This window comes from Trifolium pratense, linkage group LG5 (assembly GCF_020283565.1).
Source record: "Trifolium pratense cultivar HEN17-A07 linkage group LG5, ARS_RC_1.1, whole genome shotgun sequence".
Taxonomy (NCBI): Eukaryota; Viridiplantae; Streptophyta; class Magnoliopsida; order Fabales; family Fabaceae; genus Trifolium; species Trifolium pratense.
In genome coordinates this window covers 3,366,210-3,390,819 of record NC_060063.1, presented here as the reverse complement: position 1 = coordinate 3,390,819, position 24,610 = coordinate 3,366,210, and the positions used below count along the sequence as shown (strand labels likewise).

The window sequence follows — 24,610 nt, the reverse complement described above, 5'->3', positions numbered from 1 at the left end:
AAAAAGGGTTTTATATTGTATATAAAGTCTATTGTCTAGGTTGTTTTGTATAATAAATAAATACATTATTTGATTCAAAGATTTGTATAAACAAGCATTTTTACTAATTAACTACATTAGTATTATTTTGGTTGAAGAATGTAATACTCGAACTGATATTCTATTAATTAAATTGTGATATTCCGTTGTGTATTTTGAAAAAGATTTTTTACAAAAGGTAGAATTATATAAATAATGGGTTTGAGTGTTACACTATTTTCTTCCAAAACCAATGTTTCTCAAAGAAAAGATAAATCTCTTCAATTGGAACTTGCTTTGTTTCCGGCAACAGAAAGAATACAAAGCAACTCATGACAACAATCAAGCCTCCAAAAAGCAAGAAGATTCCATATTTAAGGTAACAGAGTGACGCAAGGAAGAATTGTGCAACAATTGCAGTGAAAACCATGTTAACACATACAACAATACTTTGTGCAGCTGATCTTATCTCTAATGGGAAAAGCTCACTTGGAACCAACCATCCTAAAGGTCCCCAAGATCTTCCATATGCCAACACAAACATGAAAATTACAACAACAAAAAAGATGCTAACACCAAATGATAATTCTTTACCTTTACCAAAATCAAGAGCCAAAACAACGGTTGTAGCAACCTGCACATCAAATTGGTCCAATATATTAGCAATTAGAACAACAAATAGTTATGCTTGGTTTAAAATATATCTATCATCAAAGAAATATTATAGCTAAACTAAAATATTTTTAAGTTGTTGTAAAAAAAACTATATTTATAAGTTGCAAGTTTTTTCATAAGTCGGAGAATTTATGGTAATAAATGAAGACAACTAGCCTACGATTCTAAATATATACCTAGGCCCTAACCGGATAAACAAGTTAATTAAATAATGGTTATAGTATAAGCACTTATCATATAAGTATTTATTTATGTTCTTTTTTTTATCATAGATAATATAAAGTCAAAATTATTTTTAAATAAGCTATAAGTTATTTTTACAAGCTATTATCGAGAGTTAATGGAAATAAACTAAAAATAATTTATGAACATGTCATAAATAGTTTCAATTGCTTGTGTCAGATGCTAAGTTCAAAATAGTTAGTCCAAGCAAACTCTCAAAAGTACCTTGACAATTAAATAAGAACAAAACAAAAGGTTGCGTGAGAGAGTACTTATCATGCACAAAAACATTTCAGCACCAGCTTCCAAAAAGAAAGCTCTCCTACCAAATTTGTCAACATAAAACATTGAGATCAAAGTGGCAAGAACAAGTGCAACACTAGTAATGACAGAAGCATAAATAGATGCCCCTGAGCCAAATCCAAGAGTTTGGAAAATGACAGGCGCATAAAAGAAGATGGAGTTGTTTTCTGTCAGCTGTTGGAATGCAGGAATAGCCAAAGCACCAATTATGAATTGTGGTCTATTCTTTTTCAAAAGAAGGTTTTGAAATGGGTTCTTGATGGCTTCTGCTTCTTTGCTAGCATCAACAAGATCTTCAAATTTAGCATCAACATTGGAAGTACCTCTAACTCATACCTTTCTTCCCTCATCCATTTTGCCTTGTTCCACAAGACTGTTTGGTGTCTCAGGACACAACAAACCACCAATAAACATAACAATTGCGGGAAATGTTGCTAATCCAAGAGATAATCTCCATCCCCAAGGATGAATTTTCTCAGTAGCGTAATTTACGAAGTTAGCAACTAAAATTCTCAAACAAGTTGTAAGTTGAAAAAGTTGGTTCACTGCTCCTCTCACTTTTGCAGGAGCCATTTCTGATAGATATAAGGGAACGACCTAAACAATAACAACAACACAATAACATGTTAAAAAATTAATGAATAAAACCATGTGTCACAACTTACAATATACATGATATTCATTTACCATGATTTGTGTTCAAAGATACACTTGAAAACTGTGATTAATAACATTCAAAAGCATGGTTTGTTTTGTTCAGTGAATAATTGATGAGTTGGACACCTTGTTATATTATTAACCATTAACATAATTTAATTAACAACATATTTAAACCACCTTGCCATCCAAATATATGTCAAATTTGTTGGTGTAAGCCCTAGAGGCCAATTATTTATAATTGCATAATAAATGTATTGAATAATTTACTTATTAAATAAAGGCTTTTCTTTATTATGTTTATGTGTTAAATAATAATAGAGTCCCTAGAATAGTAAGTTCATTGTATGGAACGTTAAGTATGACTTAATCGTGAGATTCCATTAAATATAAGAACACTATTCTTAAACATATCCATAGTCAAGCTTTATTGTGAAATGGGATAACGTTAAAGCATAAAGACTATTATGTTGGTAGACTGATGATCATATCTCACTGATCATGGATAATGAGTTATCAAGTCTTCACATAGATATAAATGTTAAGGGTAACTTTATATCGGATTGACCCACCATGAGAATACTACATAGAGTGTTATGAAATGTCATAAGTTTTCTCATAGTGATAAAAGGTGTATTCCACCCTTCGACCTGAAACCACTATGTACCCTAGATGCAGGAGTGTAATACCTTGTTGCCATTCAAACGTTATCCGTAACTGGATAATTATAAAGTTGGTTGATGGGTATCCCACGAATCATGCTGAGGGACATGAGTGACCTAGATGGAATTTGTCCCTCCTACATAACGGGAGATATGTCTATGGGCCCAATATTGAACTAGACAAGGATGACATATATGCCTTGTGTTCAATATAGACATGAGGACAAAAGGGTAATTGTACACAAGATATTTATCACGGAAAGGTTAGTAAGATCACGTGACATTCCTGTGACTTGGGTAACAGTGATGTGTTGCTAGATATCGCTCACTGTTTATAATATTACGATTAATATTATTGCCAACGTCATAAGAACCTACAGGGTCACACACATAAGGACAGTTAAGAAGGAAAAAATAAGTAAGACTTATTGTGAGGGTGCAGTTAGTGAAAAACGGTTATTGGGCTTGAGAAGCCCAATTTCGTGTAAACTAAAGACCTCATAAGAAACTCTATAAATAGAGCCTTATGAAGTTCAGTAGTTACGTTTTTGAAACCCTAACTGAGTTTAGAAAAATTCTGAATTTCTCTAAACCCTAAACCGCACAAAATTCCCTCAGCCTTCATCCAAGAACAGCTAGCACTGTGAGATCGAAGGTTCCTGTTCGTGTGGACTAAGTGGAGGTGCTGCAAGTGCGGTGCTTGTGATCAAGAAAGGCGACCACAAATTTGTTCTTCAAAGGTAATATTCTAGACCTGATCATGCTCATTCACAAGAATCCATTGATGGGAAATTTTAATTTTAAAAATTCCGCTGCGTTTATAAAAGTGTTTTATGAAACGATTTCCCTACAGTGGTATCAGAGCCACTTGTGAAACCATGAATCGGTTTGCTGTTTTATTACTGTTTTATTAATATGATTTTGAATCGGTATTAATAATAAGAACAACAAGGATTAATAAAATTTGATTGATCGGTTTTAAAAATATATATGTGATATATATTTCTGATACGACGCATCGGTGTATGTGATACATTGATCGTGTCATTCATTCGAATGTTTGAGTGATTGGCGTTTAATTTGGATGATTGTGAGTGTGAGCTTCGGAACCGTTTATGGTGAAGCATCATATATCCGATCGTTCATCTAGAACTAGCAGTCCTGAAACGTTTTGATGAATGGTGGTTGTATTAGGGTTTATAACAATACAAGTGTTGTGTTGTTATATAAACAGAACATATTGTTCATTGAAAGTTTTAAGTGATTGTCGTGAGCATGGATGATTGAGAGCGTGAGCTTCGGAACCGATAACTGGTGAAGCATCATATATCCAATCGTCTATGGTGAACAAAATCCTGAAACGTTTTGATGAATAATTACTGTAACAATACAAGGGTTGTGTTGTTATAAAAACATAGTACGGCTAGGGTTTGTATCTGAAGCATCAAGTGTTGGTGCGATTAGGATTCATTGATGAAGTGTTCAATCATGGTGTTTTATTAATTGGACTAATGTAATAATAATAAATTGTGTGTTTATTGTTATTAAAGTTGCATGATGAATGGTTATGGCCTTAGTTCTTCTTTTCGTTTTATTTGGGATTTTAAATACGGCCTGCGTGTCGTGCCTCTCTTATATTTTCTTGATGTAATTTCTTTTCTCATCTCACTCCCTCGTATGAACACGAGTTTCTTGTAGTGATGTAATATAAGATTAGCAAATAGGACAGGAAGGACATCAATGAAGATCTATCTTGGAGAAGTATAGGTCGTTCTTAGATATAGCATAGGTTCTCTCATTTGCTTGAGGGAACAATCACGCTAGGGGCCATAACCATATCATTTTATTATATTATGTATGTTGATGCATGTTATGTATGGAGTGACGTCATTGTATGTAAGCCGTGGTAAGGTGAGATCAAATTAATTATAAAAGCCCTCAAAGGAATTTATATTAAGTTTTATTGCTTTCCAACGAATAGCGCCCTTCAAGATCAATATCGATCAATGTAGGTTTTGCCAACGCGAAGTGCATTGTCAATATTGATAAGTTGCGGTGAGGTAATTTATTTATCCGATCGCTATTTAATGGGTCTAACTTAACTAAAGAAAATATAATAAGATTATATGACTTTAGAAGCAAGTATTGGGTTATTCCATGTGATGGATTAGAATAAGTGTTATTCACCCAATAGAAAGGATATGAGAGTTGTATGAGATACAATTGGAAAAGAGTTTCCTACCTAAATAACTAAGTTTTGTGTAATCAGCCCTACGCTGACTTAAAACGAAGTGAAATATAGATCTCATTCTCACTAGAAAATCTTCCAACGGGATTTTCCGAATCAAATGTCGAGGGTCATTTGTTTTGAGTAAAATAGTGAGAGAGCATGTTTAATTAAAGGCCTAATTAAATGTGTATTAAAATTGTTCAATACTTATATTTTCACTTTTACAATTGTAGATCACCATGTCAAACACCAATACTTCGAACAACATTTTGCGAAGCATTCTTGACAAAGAGAAATTATCTGGGACAAATTTTCTTGATTGGCATCGTAACTTGAGGATAGTCCTCATGCACGAGAAAAAGCTGTATGCTATTGAGGAACCCCAACCTAATCCTGAGGATGAACCTGCCGCCAATGCTCCTAAGGCACAAAGGGATGCTTATCAGAAGCGTCTTGACGATGCCATGGATGCAAAGTGCCTCATGCTGGCTACCATGACCTCTGAGCTTCAGAAGCAACATGAGGACATGAATGCGTTCGATATGATCGAACACTTGAAAACGCTCTATCAAGAGCAAGCCAGGATTGAGAGGTTTGAGGTTTCCAAAGCCCTGTTTTCAGCCAAGCTATCTGAGGGATCTCTAGTAAGTCCACATGTGCTCAAGATGATTGGGTACGTGGGGAACTTAGAAAAATTGGGATTTCCACTTGGAAATGAGCTTGCAACTGATCTGATCTTGCAATCGTTGCCGGAGAGTTTAATCAGTTTGTTCTGAACTTCACCATGTCGGACATGGAGAAGACTCTGCCACAACTGCTAGGCATGTTGAGGCAAGCTGAGCAGAACATGAAAACAAAAGGGAAGTCCAACCATGTTCTTATGATTGGCAATGGAAACAAAGGGAAGGGCAACAAAGGAAAGGGAGTCAAAGGGAAGGGCAAGGAAGTTGCCAAACCCAAACCTACCCCTAAAGCCTTGAAGCCCACTTGGGAAGTTGCAAAGGAGGGTAGGTGCTTCCACTGTAACAAGACTGGACATTGGAAGAGGAACTGCCCAAAATACCTGGAAGATAAAAAGAATGGAGTAGAGAGCTCCAATTCAGCAGGTATCTTTGTTATTGAAATTAATTTATCTACTTCTTCTACATGGGTATTAGATACCGGATGTGGTTCTCACATTTGTACTAATGTGCAGGGGCTGCAAAGGAGTAGAGGATTGGCTAAAGGTGAAGTCGACCTACGAGTGGGAAATGGAGCAAGAGTTGCCGCATTAGCTGTAGGAGTATATAATTTGACTTTACCTTCTGGTTTAATAATACAGTTAGAGAACTGTTTTTATGTACCTGCCATTAGCAGGAATATTATTTCTGTTTCTTGTTTGGATAAACTTGGCTTTTCATTTATAATAAAGAACAATTGTTGCTCCATTTATTTAAATGATATCTTTTATGCCACAGCACAAATGAGTAATGGATTATATATTCTTGATCTTGAAATGCCAATATATAACATTGATACAAAAAGGATTAAACCTAATGAGTTAAATCCTACATACCTTTGGCACTGTCGTTTAGGCCATATAAATGAGAAACGCATTTCCAAGCTCCATAAAGATGGGCTCTTGGATTCATTTGATTATGAATCTTTTGAAACATGCAGATCTTGTTTATTGGGAAAAATGACAAAGACCCCATTCACTGGTAAAGGTGAAAGGGCAAGTGATTTTTTGGCTCTCATACATACTGATGTATGTGGACCATTGAACACACACGCTAGAGGAGGTTTTCAATACTTCATCACATTTACTGATGACTATAGTAGATATGGATATGTGTATCTAATGAAGCATAAATCCGAATCCTTTGAAAAGTTCAAAGAATTTAAAAATGAAGTACAAAACCAACTAGGAAAGAAAATCAAAATCCTTCGATCAGATCGAGGAGGTGAGTATTTAAGACGCTTTAATATGCATGATTCCAAGAAAGGATTCATTCCTATGCAACATGGCCTATGTCTTTCAAAGACACAGTCTCCTTCATCTAAGGAAGAAAGAGACCGCATGAGTAAGATCCCTTATGCATCGCCTATAGGATCTATCATGTATGCCATGATATGTACTCGACCAGATGTTTCATATGCCTTAAGCGCAACAAGCCGTTATCAGTCTGATCCTGGTGAGGCTCATTGGGTGGCTGTCAAGAACATCCTTAAATACTTAAGGAGGACTAAAGACTCATTCCTAATATATGGAGGCCAAGAAGAGCTAAATGTAATTGGTTACACTGATGCTAGCTTCCAAACAGATAGGGATGACTTTAGGTCGCAATCAGGCTATGTGTTTTGCATAAATGGTGGCGCTGTGAGCTGGAAGAGTTCAAAGCAAGATACAGTTGCTGATTCTACAACCGAAGCTGAGTACATCGCTGCATCAAATGCAGCAAAGGAAGCTGTTTGGATAAAGAAGTTCATTACTGAACTTGGCATATTCCCTAGCATTGTGGATCCCATTGAATTATTTTGTGACAACAATGGTGCAATCGCACAAGCTAAGGAACCTAGATCTCACCAAAAGTCCAAACACATACTCAGGCGCTATCATCTTATTCGAGAAATAATTGATAGAGGAGATGTGAAAATATGCAGAGTACCAACACTTGACAATGCTGCTGATCCACTTACAAAGCCTCTTGCTCAGCCGAAGCATGAGGGCCACACTAGGGGCATAGGTATTAGGAGTATGCCTGATTGGCTCTAGTGCTAGTGGGAGATTGTTGGTGTAAGCCCTAGAGGCCAATTATTTATAATTGCATAATAAATGTATTGAATAATTTACTTATTAAATAAAGGCTTTTCTTTATTATGTTTATGTGTTAAATAATAATAGAGTCCCTAGAATAGTAAGTTCATTGTATGGAACGTTAAGTATGACTTAATCGTGAGATTCCATTAAATATAAGAACACTATTCTTAAACATATCCATAGTCAAGCTTTATTGTGAAATGGGATAACGTTAAAGCATAAAGACTATTATGTTGGTAGACTGATGATCATATCTCACTGATCATGGATAATGAGTTATCAAGTCTTCACATAGATATAAATGTTAAGGGTAACTTTATATCGGATTGACCCACCATGAGAATACTACATAGAGTGTTATGAAATGTCATAAGTTTTCTCATAGTGATAAAAGGTGTATTCCACCCTTCGACCTGAAACCACTATGTACCCTAGATGCAGGAGTGTAATACCTTGTTGCCATTCAAACGTTATCCGTAACTGGATAATTATAAAGTTGGTTGATGGGTATCCCACGAATCATGCTGAGGGACATGAGTGACCTAGATGGAATTTGTCCCTCCTACATAACGGGAGATATGTCTATGGGCCCAATATTAAACTAGACAAGGATGACATACTATGCCTTGTGTTCAATATAGACATGAGGACAAAAGGGTAATTGTACACAAGATATTTATCACGGAAAGGTTAGTCAGATCACGTGACATTCCTGTGACTTGGGTAACAGTGATGTGTTGCTAGATACCGCTCACTGTTTATAATATTACGATTAATATTATTGTCAATGTCATAAGAACCTACAGGGTCACACACATAAGGACAGTTAAGAAGGAAAAAATAAGTAAGACTTATTGTGGGGGTGCAGTTAGTGAAAAACGGTTATTGGGCTTGAGAAGCCCAATTTCGTGTAAACTAAAGACCTCATAAGAAACTCTATAAATAGAGCCTTATGAAGTTCAGTAGTTACGTTTTTGAAACCCTAACTGAGTTTAGAAAAATTCTGAATTTCTCTAAACCCTAAACCGCACAAAATTCCCTCAGCCTTCATCCAAGAACAGCTAGCACTGTGAGATCGAAGGTTCCTGTTCGTGTGGACTAAGTGGAGGTGCTGCAAGTGCGGTGCTTGTGATCAAGAAAGGCGACCACAAATTTGTTCTTCAAAGGTAATATTCTAGACCTGATCATGCTCATTCACAAGAATCCATTGATGGGAAATTTTAATTTTAAAAATTCCGCTGCGTTTATAAAAGTGTTTTATGAAACGATTTCCCTACAAAATTTGTGTGTCAAAATAGAACAACTATAACTTAAAATAATATATTTTCTTACACAAAGACATAATTTATCATTTTTGAGCAGTCAAGTTACCTGATTACCAAATCCAATGCCAACACCAAGAAGGACACGACCAACGATCAACATTGAAATGTTGACAGCGAAAGCATTAATGACAGCTCCTATGAAAAAGCTAAAGAACCAACAATAATACTAGCTCTTCTGCCTTTGTTTTTTGTTAGAGAGGAAGCACCAAAGGTGGACACGAATGCCACAAAATAGAGAGATGAGGTAAAAAGCGTCAACATTTGATCATCGTATTTACAATAATCAGTTTCTTGCATACGTGCATGCTTCCTCTCATACACTTGGGGAAATAATTCTATCAAGAAATCATCCATGGAAGTAACTCCACCTGAAAGGATAATTAGTTAATATTTTAACGTGTGTTTGTAAGGCGATAATGCACAATCATTAAACTCTTAGAAATTGTACCCTCAAGGCTTAACTCATAAAACATTCTTACCTGAAACACCAAGATCATATCCAAATAGAGAGCCACCAAAAGCACCAACAATGCACGAAAAGATGAAGTATCATGTAATCTTATATTCATAAAGAGGAACTCTTTTGAGAGACCCTACATCAGTAAATCCTCCACCGGCCATAATTTTATGTTTTGTTTAAAAGTAGAGACAAAAATTAATATAAGTTTTCAAATGAATTACCTCCTTTGCAAAACTTTATATATAGACTCAATTAAAACAATAAAAATAATTACATGATATTATCTATTTACATTCATGTTTCAACCAAAAAACACTCCCAAAATAGGTTTGAAAGGATAAAATATGAAAACTAATTCATATCCTTATCTGATAGTGAAAAAGGAAGATCAAGAGTGGAGGTGCATCTATAAAACAACTATTCTATTGATATTGTTAAATAAAATAACTTTTTATTAGCATAGTTTTAAATCATTGAAAGTCAACACATGCAATTTGTTATAGACGACAACCTTTGATACACATAATTTCTTCTGTTTGATGGCTGTTATATAGATTTTAGACTAAATTGTATTTTTGGCCTTCTAATTTTAAAAAATTTGTTATTTTGGCTCATAACTTGAATGTATGTTGCAAAAGGATTACCCCACACTGATTTTGACCAAGTCAACGCACATGTGACAAGTGACTTACATGTCACATCAACTAGTTTTGCCACGTGAACAATTACTCACATGTCACGTCAGCATGACTTGCCACATATGTTGGCATGGCATGTGAGTTATCGTTCATGTGGCAAGATATGTTGACGTGATATGTGAGTCAATTGCCACATGTGCATTAACTTGGTCATGGAGCAAAAATCATAAGTTTGTGAAAATTAGGAGACAAAAAATGCTATTTTGGAAGTTAAGAGTTCAAAAACGCAATTTATGAAATATAGGAGGTCAAAAATATAATTTAGGCTTATTTTTATTCAAGTGATCGAATATGTTTTAGCCCAAAAAATAGTTTCTAGTGAGTATTTAGTACCAAACTTAGGTAAACTTTATGTAGATAAAAAAGTATACATCTATATTCATATTTTTAAAGATAACCTTTTTTTATTTTCTATTTTTGAATTTAAATTTTTAAAGATAATTTTTAAATATATAATTTTTTGTTTTAAAAAGAGGCTAGGGCCGGCCAGCGTTTAACGGTGAATAATCTTCTTTCAAAATTAAATTTTCTTCATACAGAAGAGTCAAATCGAACACATAATCACTTACTTAGAAGGTTCAAATCCCATAACATTTATCCAATTCATTATCGTGATATATTTTGATTCGGCACTATTTGTTTTACTAAAAAACAACAATATTTATTCATTTAAATTTGTAAAGTACTTCAATCGAAATAATTACATATTACTAAAAACTAAAAAAGATGTATTTGCGAACAAGCTCACACCACTGAAGTTAATAGCATAAGCCTAATGACAAAACCTACAATTTGTTTTTCTTCCTCAGAAATGAATGAATTATATAAAATTAATAAATATAGGATAATTACACATGAACGAAAGGGAAATGGACAACAAGCTGTGCCGCTAATCCTTTTTGAATGACAAAATAATTCCTCTTAAAAACAACATTCAAATGATCATCATAATTCAAATGTCTGAAATAGTCATGCCTCTGAATTTGCAACATTGAAGACACTAAAATCATTAAATCTGCATTGATTTTGGATTGAATCAAATTTGCAAATTTGAACAAAACAAACAGCGTACTATGACAAAAAATCAAAATAAACACTCTACCAAGACGAGAAATCAACACAAACATGGTACTAAGACGGAAAATCAACACAAACGACTTCACACTATGACAAAAGTAAAACAACCACGCACAAAAATAGACTTTTTGCTTATACTAAACCCTAAAAGATAATCAATTTTGATAGAATCTTCTTTTGTATCATGACTTTGATTTATATGTTTAATATATATAATAAGACATTTCTTTATTATGTTTATTTCAAACTAATAAAGTCCCTAGAATAGCTAGTCTAATTAATGGAACATTAAGTATGACTTAATAGTGAGACTCCATTAAACATAAGGACACTATTCTTAAAGTATCCGTAGTCAAATTTTACTGTGATGTGGGATAACGATAAAATATAGAGACTATTATGTGAGTAGACTGATAACCTCATCTCATGAGTCATGGATATGAGATGTCAAGTCTTCACATAGATATAAATATTATGAGTAATATTTATATTGGATTAAGTTGCCTTGAGAATACTACATAGTATGTTATGAAAAGTGTCATAAGTTATTCTCATAGTGATAATGATGTATATCACCCTTCGACCTGGAACCACTATGAAACCTAGATGTGGAGTAGAGTGCTTAGTTGTCGTTCAAACATTGTCCGTAACAGGATGACTATAAAGTCGGTTGATGGGTACTCCACAAACCATGTTGAGGGACATGAGTGACCTAGATGGAATTTGCCCCTCCTACGTAACAAGAGCAATATTTGTAGGCCTCTTGATGGAATATGACTGATAAAATGCGTGGCCACGCCAAACTAAGTCAATATGAGATATTGAGCTTATTCGTTGCTCAGTATATTCTGAGATCAAGAAATAAGATATTGAACCATACAAGGGTGACACGATCTATGCCTTGTGTTCAATATAGATATAAGGGCAAAGGGGTAATTATACACATGATCGTTATCACGGAAATGTTTCGTCAGATCACATGACATTCTCGTCACTTGGGTAGCAGTGATGTGTTGCTAGATGCCGCTCACTGTTTATAATATTAAATATGTGATTTAATATTATTGCCAACGTTACGAGAACCTATAGGGTCACACACAAAGGACATATAGATGAGAGAAATAAATAAGACTTATTTATAAAATAATAAGTAGGACTTATTAATAATTAAATAATTAAGTATGACTTATTATTTAATTTATGAAAATAGAGAAATGCGGTTCACCGTAAGGTACGGTGCAATGCTTGGCTTGATGATCACACAAGTGGTTCTATAAATAGAACCCTTGTGATGAAGTTTTAAATAGAGTTTTAACCTAATTCACAAAGTGAAACCTAGCCGCCACTCTCTAAACCCTATTCTCTCTGAATCTCTGGTGGAATTGGCTAGCACCGGTCATCGGAGAAGTTCTGTTCGTGTGGACTGAGTAGATGCATCACTACTTTGCTTTGCTTGTGATCAGGATCAGTTTCTACTTCAAAGGTTCTGCACTTCAAGAGCTAAACACATAAACTTGTGGTTTTGTGTTCTTTGATTTTGTGATTAATGGTTTAATCAAGATCCGTTCATCAGGATTGTTCCGCTAAGAGGATTAATTTTTGAAAACCCCCTCTTAAATTCCAACATATACCAGAGGCTTCCGGCGGTCTCCACCGTGCTAGATGCTTTGGTGGGTTGCAATTTGCTCATATATGTGTTGAGTGTGTTTAGTTGACGACTTTTTCTTCATTTGGATGAGTCTGGTTCGACAATGATATTTTCGGTGGGAGATACTTCTATTCTACTTCACTTTAGTGTTTTGCTATGATTTTAGGTTGGGGTTGGAGTGGGACGTCAATGAGTCATTTTAGAATTTTACATGGTGTTGTTTAGGTTTTGTTAAGGGTGAATTGATGTAGTGATTTATTGTACTTTTTGATTGGTTAAGGTGTTTTCATCACCTTACCTTTCTTTGTTTGATCCAACAATATCTTATTCTTCTTGTTTATGAGATTTGTCTATTAATAAAATTTAGCCAATTAAAAACAAAAACACTAAAAAAAACTACAAATATTAAAAATATGTAAAAATCACTAGTTTAAATAAAAATAAATAAAAAAATTAATTAAAAGAAGAGACTCCAAATTAAAAATCCATCTAGTTGATCCATCCCTAGTGGATGGACAAGAAAAAAATCAAAGAAAAATTAGGGTGATTCTGTACTGTTATATTATTCAGGGACGGACATAAGGGGGGCAAGTAGGGGCTGAGGCCCCCCCTCTTGTCATTTTTTTTCCCATATACTTATTCTTGATACATACTACATAAATTGATATTTGATAATTGTGTTAAAAGTTAGTAACGACGGTTTGATGCAAAATAGACACCCACAACACAACATAGTAAGTGTAACAATTTGCTTTAAAATATTTTAATAATATATATTATACACTATTAAAGTCCAAATTCAATTAAGTTAGTTCTGGTTGTTTGCTACAAGTGAAAGATTATTTTCTTGCTATGAAGATTGTGAAAAATAGGTTGAGAAATAAGATAGAAAATGAATTTCAAACTAATTAATATGATTCGGTTGTTGATGAATTTTATGATAGAAAGCAATGTCGTGTTCGTGTACAATTTAGATAAATAATGTAATGTATTTTTTATTAAACATATTTAAGTAATATTATAATTATTATAATTTATTTAATATTTATAATTTAATTATTTCGGCCCCGTTTTATAGATTCCTGGATCCGTCCCGAATTATTTATGATTTTTTATGAGACTACTGTATTATTTATTTATGATGGACAGTCAATAAGCAAAAAGTTCTTCTACCAAATTAATATTACTTTTTTATTATTTTTAATTAACTAGTTTGTCCATGTTCTTTTTAAACAAATATAAAAAGAAGACTTCTTTTAACAAACATGGTCTTATTCTATTTCTTCATAAAATATCATATGCACTATTTATATTCTTATGCTTCTTGATCTGTGTTTTTTGTGTATCTAATTGATAAATAAATTATTTAATCTATCATGGAACTCGAGAAGAGGAAGAAGAAAAGAGTCACAAAAGAAGATGAAGAAGAAAATTGTGAAAGATTAATGAAGCAAAAATTGAAATCAAAAGGATCAAAAAAAGATGAAGAAAAAGAAGAAGGTAGTGAAGTTCCAACAGAGGAAGAAGTTGAAGAATTTTATTCAATACTCAAAAGAATGAAAGTGGTTGTCAAATATTTTGATGACAAAGGAAAAGGTGGAAGAGAATGGAGAGAAACACTTGAGAAACCGCCGGAACTCGATGTCGACCACGGCGGCGCCACTGTGGAAGTTGAGAATAAGAAGGAAAAAATGGGTGGAGATGTGGTAACTAGAAATCAAGGTTTTGACTTGAACGCCGTGGCTCCGGAAGCAGCTGATAGCGGTGGCGCGTGAGATTTGTTGCTTGGGGTGTTGTTCCACGCGCCGCCGTCGGTGTAACATTGAAGGTTTGGTTTCTCCTAAGGTGTTGTTATCTTGATTTCTCCGAACGACAAATTGAATCTACGTGTCTTTTTTTTTCTTATATTTTTTGGAGCTACTAATAATTAACTTTTCTTTTAAATAAATTATAATGTTGTAATAATAATTTAGATGGTTAGAACTTAGAAACGTTGTTGATTGGTGAAGACTTTTGTTTTTTCTTGTTTCTGTATTTTTTTATTCTTCTGATATTTTAAGAATTGGAGAGAGGATCTCAATCCAGCTCCTCCGGTATCCTTTTTAGTTTTTATGCTTTATTATTTTTTGAAAAAATATTTTTATTATCTTTTACAATAATTTAAAAACTAATGAATTTGTTAATTGTACATATTAATGTTTTTTTTGTGACAAATGTACATTTTAATGTTTTAAAAATAGAAGAAAGAAAAACACAGAAAACTATGAATGAAATTAAACTAATTTAATTCAAGTTTATTCATTGTTTTCGGTGTTATTTTTTTTCTCGAATTAAACACACCAATAGAGATATTAAGGTTATGTTCAGTAAAAAATATCGGTTAGCTGATAAGCTAGTTTATAGCGAATAAACTAACTTATTGAATTTATAGTGTTTGATAAAATTAACGAGTGAACTAGCTTAGAAGTATGAAATGACATAAAAAAATATTTAATTAATATTTAATTTTTTTCAAGTAACATGATAAGGGTAAAATTGAAAGAAAATATGATACTCCATCCATTCCAAAATGTAACTCACTTTGAAAAATAATAATTGTACATGTTCTGGTGAACACTCAAGGGGGTTATATTATTTATAAGAATAATATAAGAATAATCGTACATAAGTTTTGATGAGTAATTGACCATCGTTCTTTACAATGAATATGCAATGTTATTTATAACATTTGAATTTCTTCTTCTCCAAGTTTAATTCCCTGATTTTTCGGCCACCACCATATTTTCCAGCGAGCCCTGTCTAAACAGGGGCAGTTATTCTTTCCTTCGTCCCCAAGCTATGGAAGGTCATGGGGGGTGATGATTTCTTCCATGTGAAGCTAAACAATTGAGATTCGTGGAGAAGAAGATATTTTGGTGCGACACCGCCTCTTGAATTGCTGGTGCCACGTGTTCTTGTTCTCGCCCTCAGGATTTTGAATCTCATGGACTACTTTTGATTGGGCTTTGCTGTCTTGGATCTATTGGGCCTAGTCAATTTTCTCTTGGCCCATTGCCCAGTCCAGTACCAAAGTATAAGTTACTTTAATGCAATTTAATGCTCATTTTCCTATTATACCATTAATTATTTATTTATCTTTCTTCTTTCAATTCTTCAATTTATTTTTCTCATACCATTAATAAAGGACAATTTTGTAAACTAACTCATAATTTATCTTTTCTGTACAACATTAATGACATTTCTTAGTTTGTGTAATATGGTCAAAACGACTTACATTTTGGAACTGAGGAAGTAAGTTATAAGCTATAAACTCATAAGCTACTTAAAATAACGTTTGAAAAATAAGTTATAAGCTAGTAAGATAAGCCAGTAGGACCCTGTAACATCCCAATTTTTATTATTAGAATATTTATTTATTGTGGCGTGTAACTTTCGTAATTGAATATTTCGGTATTTATGAGTTTAGACTTAAACTTCTAACTAGAGTAATTAATAGATGAGAATTTCTTTATGGAGCTTTAGGTGAGTTGTGCCTAAAATAAATAGAATGAGTATTATGTTAGTAAGTTAGTAGAATGGGGGGTGTGAATTGGAATTTTGTAGAAAACCTAACTATAAAAGCTAGTTAGTAAGAGAAACAGTCATTATTCACATTTCTTAGGGAAGTTAGAAAGAGAGGCTCTAGAAACAAAGGGAGGAAGAAACGAAGAAGTGAGAACCAAGCTCAAAGAACAACCAAGCTTCCATTTTTCAAGCTTCATTAGAGGTATGAGGGTAGTTTTATAATCTTTGAGGTGAATTAATGGAGAGGAGAGAAGTATCCTTCTCTAGCTCAAACTCTTCTCATCTCTTTTTCATTTTGGGTTAGTTATGGGATTTAGGAATATGTTAATCATGAAATTTATGTTATGATATATGATTATCTATGTGTGTTCATGATTTATAAATGAAATGATTTGATAAATGATGAAAATCCATGAATAAGTGCTTATAATTGATGATTTAAGTTGATTTAATCATGTTATAAGTGTGGTAATTGTTTGACATGAATTTGTGGGTTTAAATAAGTGATTTTCGTAGCTTTAAAGTGCTTATTTGGACCCAAATCGCACCAAAACGCATCCTGCAGAATTCTGCAGTATGAACAATGCGCTTGCGACGCAATCTGGCCGACGCTATAGTCGACGCAACCCCTTATGTTGACTATTTTGACTTTTTGTTGACTTATGCACCCGGAATCTATTTTGCTCATTTTTTCGTGTACATTCCGATTACGGAGTTTGTTTTCTAAGATGATTGTTGGTTGTTTGTGTTTGCATATAAAGTATGCTTAATTAGTTTTTATTAATTGAATTAAATAACTAATTGTTGTTGATTAGTTTTAGTATCTTTTGAGTATGGAATAAATGTATTTTCCATGAGTTGATGATGATAGTGATGTTGTTAAGTCTTGTTGATACATTATGTGTTGTTGATTAATGATGATGATTAGGCTTGTTGATAGATTATGATAAATTATGATGTTGATTTATTAATGATGATAAATGATAATTTATCATGAGTAGATGTATTCTAAAGACGATGATTTAGAATATTTGGATTATGTTATCCATATTATGTTGATGTTATAGTTGAGATAAAACCATATGTTTGGTATATGCACATTCATGCATTCATAAGTTGTGTCTATTGATGAGTATCCTAGAGACGATGATCTAGTTTACTGTTATTCTAGAGACAATGATCTAGAATGTTTTAGAGACGATGATCTAAAACACTTGGATTAAATTATCCAAAATTATGATGAAATGGTACCACATGCATTAGATGTGTCTAGGTGATATCACATCTATGTGACATTAGAATACATTAGGAATTATGTGTTGTTCCTAATTGTTAAATGATACCTGACATATATAGAATTCATTTATTAATGTTGATGATTAATACCTCTCAAATGTGATGTATGATTGATAAATGAATATAATGCGTTACCTGATTATTATAACTCGTTAATAACATGTAGTTATGTGATATATGTTATCTTTAACTCATATATACATATGTCTGAGTATGTCTGATATATGTGTGTGGATGTCTGAGTTGTATCTATGTAACTGTTCTTATTTATTTAGTGTCGGATATTCGTTATATTCGATCACTAGTTATGATTATATTATCTAACCCTCTGTTTTGTGTTTGTGTTGAACCGTTGCGGGTTCAGATTATCAGGTTGTGTATGTTTGTCGGTGTTCGAGTTGTTGGTGAAGCTCCGCTCTGATTATGACACGGGGAAGGGTTTATCGAGTCTTGTACTTGTATTCTTATTTTATTGTAAATGTATTATTTTAGAAAATAATTTTTATTAAGCGAGGTTTATGCTAATTAGCAATGTTCTTGAAGTATGTAATACCTTAAACCACTATTTTATATTTTAACTTCGACTTCGAGTCGTTTTAATTTTATTATCCGCTGTGTATTTTGAAAAAGAATTTTCTATAGTTGGATTTATTTAAATATTGGGTTTGGGTGTTACAAAGTGGTATCAGAGCCCCGTTGTCTTCGGACTGTGTGGGTTATGTGTCGATCAGAGCAAGTCTGTGCAGTCAGACTGAGTGGGCGTAGTGTCAATCGTGTTTGTGTAACTGTTGTATTTTCTTGGTGATTTAATTTTCGTAGTTACACTTGCACATTAGTCACTATATAATTATTTTGCGAACGTGTGACTAGTTTTAATGAATTTTGTTGCTAGTTCCTTGTTAGCATGTTGTTTTACTTGATTCTTGAAACTTATTTTTTTTTAAGTGATATGAACTTTAGCATTTATAATCCTTACTTCATGATTGAATATTAAAATGATGATAGTTTAAGTATTAACTTGTCAATGCTTGAATGATAGATGATGTTTTGTTCTAGTTGCTTGAGCATGAAAATTCTTGCATTCTTGTGTTACTTGTGATTAAATTAAATGGGAAGATAATGATGGTTTTGTTATTAATTGAACTTGTATAGAATGTTAAAAATTATGTTGTGCTATCTAGATTCAATCATGACTTGAATATGCTAATGGAATCAATAGATAAATTAACTATTCGTGGTAGAGTTTATGTGAATTCTTATGTATGTCAATATATGTATAATTTGTGTGTAGTTCTTTAGGACGTATAAAAGTTTTAGAAGAAGTATTTATTTTCAATGATGTAAATCTTGTTGAAAATGTAAATTGTTTTCTTTGAGTATGAGAAACTAATTCTTTTTCACGAAAGTAAAAAGAGTAGGAATTAGTAATGAAGTTAAGTGGATTATATGATATATTTGGCATATGTTTTACTTTATATACGACATGCGCTAAGTTATTCAAATGAAAGTTGACTCATTCTTTTTGTTATTTGTAAGTTACAGTGAATAACTATGCTATTTTTTATACGATGAATTTGGTAAATGTGTTGCACAAGTTTTGATGTTTTGTTTTACCATGTTAAGATAATTATATTTTTGTATGGCATGCTTAGGTGAAAGTAAATTGTTGAATTTTAGAATTCATTGTTATGAAATATTTATCTTTTCTTGTTTTGATTTAATTCTTAATTTTTAGAATTAAGGGAAGATATATGTTACGTGAATGTCTATGTGAAATAGTATGTTTGGCTTTTGTGCAAATTAATGTAGATGTTCATGTTTTGTATTTTGTAGTTTACTCTTTGTATGCGACAAGTGTGTAAACACCGTCGATTCTAGTTTCTTTCGTGAGAGCTAGTTAGTGAACCGTAAAAGTCTACAATTAGGTATGAGAGTTGAAAATTCCAATTGGAGTTGTAGGTGGGTTTGAGATAAGTGGGGGAGAAGATTATATTCCTATGAGATGTTTTAAGTGTAAGAGAGTAAGATAGATAGAGATGCAAGTGAGAGTGTTCGGGTGTTAGTGATGTCTGCTTCGGAGTTGAATGAACTAAAAGATCTATTAGAAGAGGTTTGTCAAATCGATCGTTTCGTTGCGGAGCGCGACATTGTTGTTGAGTAATAAGAAGGATGACCGCATGAGTGTTGATTATCGGCGATTGGATGAAGATACCATTAGACAATTTTACGGATTAGTTGATCAGTGCTCATAAGTTAAGTAAGGTGGATGTCGTGGTGCAATAGGAAATCCTAAGTCGATTAGTGAGATTAGAATTTTTCGAGGATTAGCTAGTTGTTATCAGAGATTTAAAGGAAGTATTACTAGAATGAGTTAAGTGGTGTGCTCTTATAGATGGTCGGGTTGTGGTCAATGTGTCGAGGAAGTGGAAGATTCATGGGAAGAAGTATCCGACTCATGATTTGGAATTAGTGGTTGTTGTGTGTGCGCTTAAGATTTGAGAACAATATTTTATATGGGTCGAGATTTGAAGTGTTCAAGTGATCTCAAGAGTTTGAAGTGTCTGTTTGATCAAAAGGAGACAAATATGAGGTATAAGGGATTGGTTAGAATTTTGGAGGATTATGAGTTTGAACCAAGTTACCATTCTGGTAAAGCCAAAGAGTTGAGTTAGCAGTCTTGCAGATGTCAACATTTATGACAAGAGAATCAGAGTTGATTAAGTAGTTTAGAGGTGTGAGATTGGAATGTAAGATAACACTTAGATTTGTTAAGTTGAGTAAGATAAAGTTGACAAGTCATATTCTTGAAGAGAATTGGAGAAGCTCGAAAGTGGATTTAAATTTAATGGACCGATTGATGCAAATCAATCAAAGTAAAGAAGTGGACTTTGGAGTAAATAAGGACAAGGTTAAGAAATTATGAGATAGAGTTCGTGTATCGGATTTAACCAAGCCCGAGAAGAAGATTATAAGAGAAAGTTACGGTCGAAAATCTGGATGGTGAAATCATTAAAAATATATATATATATATATATATATATATATATATATATATATATATATATATATATATATATATATGTCGGAGAATTTCACGAAATTTTGGAAGGTAAGATGAGGTTAAGTACAAGAGTCATTAACGGAAGAATGGAATAAGAAAGTTAATCGTTGGAAGGACGTGTTAAGAACGAGTAATGGAGGAGTCTTATCCGGGGTTGTTTTAGTCAGGTAATTTTCGAGGGCGAAAATTCTGTAAGTGGGGGAGAGTTGTAACATCCCAATTTTTATTATTAGAATATTTATTTATTGTGGCGTGTAACTTTCGTAATTGAATATTTCGGTATTTATGAGTTTAGACTTAAACTCCTAACTAGAGTAATTAATAGATGAGAATTTCTTTATGGAGCTTTAGGTGAGTTGTGCCTAAAATAAATAGAATGAGTATTATGTTAGTAAGTTAGTAGAATGGGGGGTGTGAATTGGAATTTTGTAGAAAACCTAACTATAAAAGCTAGTTAGTAAGAGAAACAGTCATTATTCACATTTCTTAGGGAAGTTAGAAAGAGAGGCTCTAGAAACAAAGGGAGGAAGAAACGAAGAAGTGAGAACCAAGCTCAAAGAACAACCAAGCTTCCATTTTTCAAGCTTCATTAGAGGTATGAGGGTAGTTTTATAATCTTTGAGGTGAATTAATGGAGAGGAGAGAAGTATCCTTCTCTAGCTCAAACTCTTCTCATCTCTTTTTCATTTTGGGTTAGTTATGGGATTTAGGAATATGTTAATCATGAAATTTATGTTATGATATATGATTATCTATGTGTGTTCATGATTTATAAATGAAATGATTTGATAAATGATGAAAATCCATGAATAAGTGCTTATAATTGATGATTTAAGTTGATTTAATCATGTTATAAGTGTGGTAATTGTTTGACATGAATTTGTGGGTTTAAATAAGTGATTTTCGTAGCTTTAAAGTGCTTATTTGGACCCAAATCGCACCAAAACGCATCCTGCAGAATTCTGCAGTATGAACAGTGCGCTTGCGACGCAATCTGGCCGACGCTATAGTCGACGCAACCCCTTATGTTGACTATTTTGACTTTTTGTTGACTTATGCACCCGGAATCTATTTTGCTCATTTTTTCGTGTACATTCCGATTACGGAGTTTGTTTTCTAAGATGATTGTTGGTTGTTTGTGTTTGCATATAAAGTATGCTTAATTAGTTTTTATTAATTGAATTAAATAACTAATTGTTGTTGATTAGTTTTAGTATCTTTTGAGTATGGAATAAATGTATTTTCCATGAGTTGATGATGATAGTGATGTTGTTAAGTCTTGTTGATACATTATGTGTTGTTGATTAATGATGATGATTAGGCTTGTTGATAGATTATGATAAATTATGATGTTGATTTATTAATGATGATAAATGATAATTTATCATGAGTAGATGTATTCTAAAGACGATGATTTAGAATATTTGGATTATGTTATCCATATTATGTTGATGTTATAGTTGAGATAAAACCATATGTTTGGTATATGCACATTCATGCATTCATAAGTTGTGTCTATTGATGAGTATCCTAGAGACGATGATCTAGTTTACTGTTATTCTAGAGACAATGATCTAGAATGTTTTAGAGACGATGATCTAAAACACTTGGATTAAATTATCCAAAATTATGATGAAATGGTACCACATGCATTAGATGTGTCTAGGTGATATCACATCTATGTGACATTAGAATACATTAGGAATTATGTGTTGTTCCTAATTGTTAAATGATACCTGACATATATAGAATTCATTTATTAATGTTGATGATTAATACCTCTCAAATGTGATGTATGATTGATAAATGAATATAATGCGTTACCTGATTATTATAACTCGTTAATAACATGTAGTTATGTGATATATGTTATCTTTAACTCATATATACATATGTCTGAGTATGTCTGATATATGTGTGTGGATGTCTGAGTTGTATCTATGTAACTGTTCTTATTTATTTAGTGTCGGATATTCGTTATATTCGATCACTAGTTATGATTATATTATCTAACCCTCTGTTTTGTGTTTGTGCTGAACCGTTGCGGGTTCAGATTATCAGGTTGTGTATGTTTGTCGGTGTTCGAGTTGTTGGTGAAGCTCCGCTCTGATTATGACACGGGGAAGGGTTTATCGAGTCTTGTACTTGTATTCTTATTTTATTGTAAATGTATTATTTTAGAAAATAATTTTTATTAAGCGAGGTTTATGCTAATTAGCAATGTTCTTGAATTATGTAATACCTTAAACCACTATTTTATATTTTAACTTCGACTTCGAGTCGTTTTAATTTTATTATCCGCTGTGTATTTTGAAAAAGAATTTTCTATAGTTGGATTTATTTAAATATTGGGTTTGGGTGTTCCAGACCCATTTAGAACTTTTAAGAGGTGTTGGATTGAAAAGATTGAGTACTTATTAATACTATTATTAAAAATTACTACATATGTCCTTAACTATAAGATCTTGTTTGACCACTGCACGTACGCCAATGTACAATTTTGTTCACTAATATCTTTAATTGTTTATTAGTAAAAATTATAAAAATTTAATATTTAGAAAATACTCATCAAAGCAAATTGAACAAGGTCTTATATGCTATTATTTGCAATTATATATTATTAAAAAAATACGGTCAAAATAAGGTAAATGAATAGTACATTTTTATCAAACATGTTCTTATAATCAGGGACGGAGGCAGTATAAATCAGTGATGTGTCATGTGAAATCCGGTTAAATACTCGAAAATGAGCATCTCCATTGTGGATGTTCTTTAAAACACGTTAATTTAATAAATAATGAATATAACATTTTTTGGTATATTATAAGTTTGAAGGAAAAGTACATTTGTCAAAGCTCTAAACCTTTGAAGTTAATAGGTTCAATGTCTAAGCATGGATGATCTATCAAGAATTTTATAATGGCTATTCTTTGACAACTTTCACCGGGACATATTGTAGTGAAAACTTAGACCATAAAATTCTTGATAGATCATTCTAGACATTGAACCTATTAACTTTGACAACTATCGATGTTCATTTATCAATTCTACTATTTAAAATAGGTTGAAACTGTTGAGACAAAATCCTATTTTGATGTTTTAAAGATAACAACCCTTAATTAAATTTTAATTTGATTCTGATCATTTTGTGATCTAACAAGTGCTCTTGAGTGATTTAAATTAAGAACAGATGCAATGGATTAAATTAACCTTGTTTCACTCATAAGAAAAGAATCAAACAAGTTTTAGACAAATCTGCAGTAGAAGAATGATCTCAGATTGGTCTCCAGACTTATGCGTTCTAAAGCATAAGCACTTATTCAAGTCAACTGGTACAAGACAAGAAAGAACTTTTAAGTTGGACTTATTAAAGGATCATAACAGTACAAATAAGTCATTTAAGGCAAGGAATTAATTTTGGTTCTTGAGCTTACTCAAATAAGCTTCTTTAAGGAATAATAACTTCACATCTTGCAACAAGGCTTTATGTTCTCATAGAACATCATTAAAGAAGATAATCTAGACCAATAAGAACTCAGCAACAAGTACATACAGCTTGCATAGAAGCCTCACATCTGAATCAAGTACAAAACTTATGACAAGGGTGGCTACATTCCCCCATAAAATAGTACTCATCTTACTATTCATGTGTCCTTTGAAGGACAAGTGAACAGTGGCTACTCTATGCCTTTGATGAAGAGTTTACAGCTGGTTGACAACTTGCAACAACTTGCAACAGCTATATTTTCGTTGGACCTTATCCACACCATCTCAGAGAATGGTCTCCAACGTCCTGGAGAATGATCTCCCAGTTTCTGCACTTAGGTGGCAATCTTATCCAAATGAATTCAAATCTTATTTTCCCACATGGGAAATACATTTGCAACGGATATACACTCAGAGACAACCCATTT

At 32.8% G+C, this 24,610-nt stretch overlaps 1 long non-coding RNA gene and 1 pseudogene across 1 annotated transcript; one reads left to right on the top strand and one right to left on the bottom strand.

Annotated features, from left to right (window-relative positions):
• Positions 1-247: 247 nt before the first annotated feature.
• LOC123884415 lies at positions 248-9,513 on the bottom strand (annotated as a pseudogene).
• Positions 9,514-16,418: 6,905 nt separating this feature from the next.
• LOC123887422 lies at positions 16,419-18,243 on the top strand. Its single transcript, XR_006801480.1, has 2 exons — positions 16,419-16,541; positions 18,000-18,243. It is a non-coding gene; the product is annotated as an uncharacterized LOC123887422 (long non-coding RNA).
• The last annotated feature ends 6,367 nt before the right edge of the window (positions 18,244-24,610 follow it).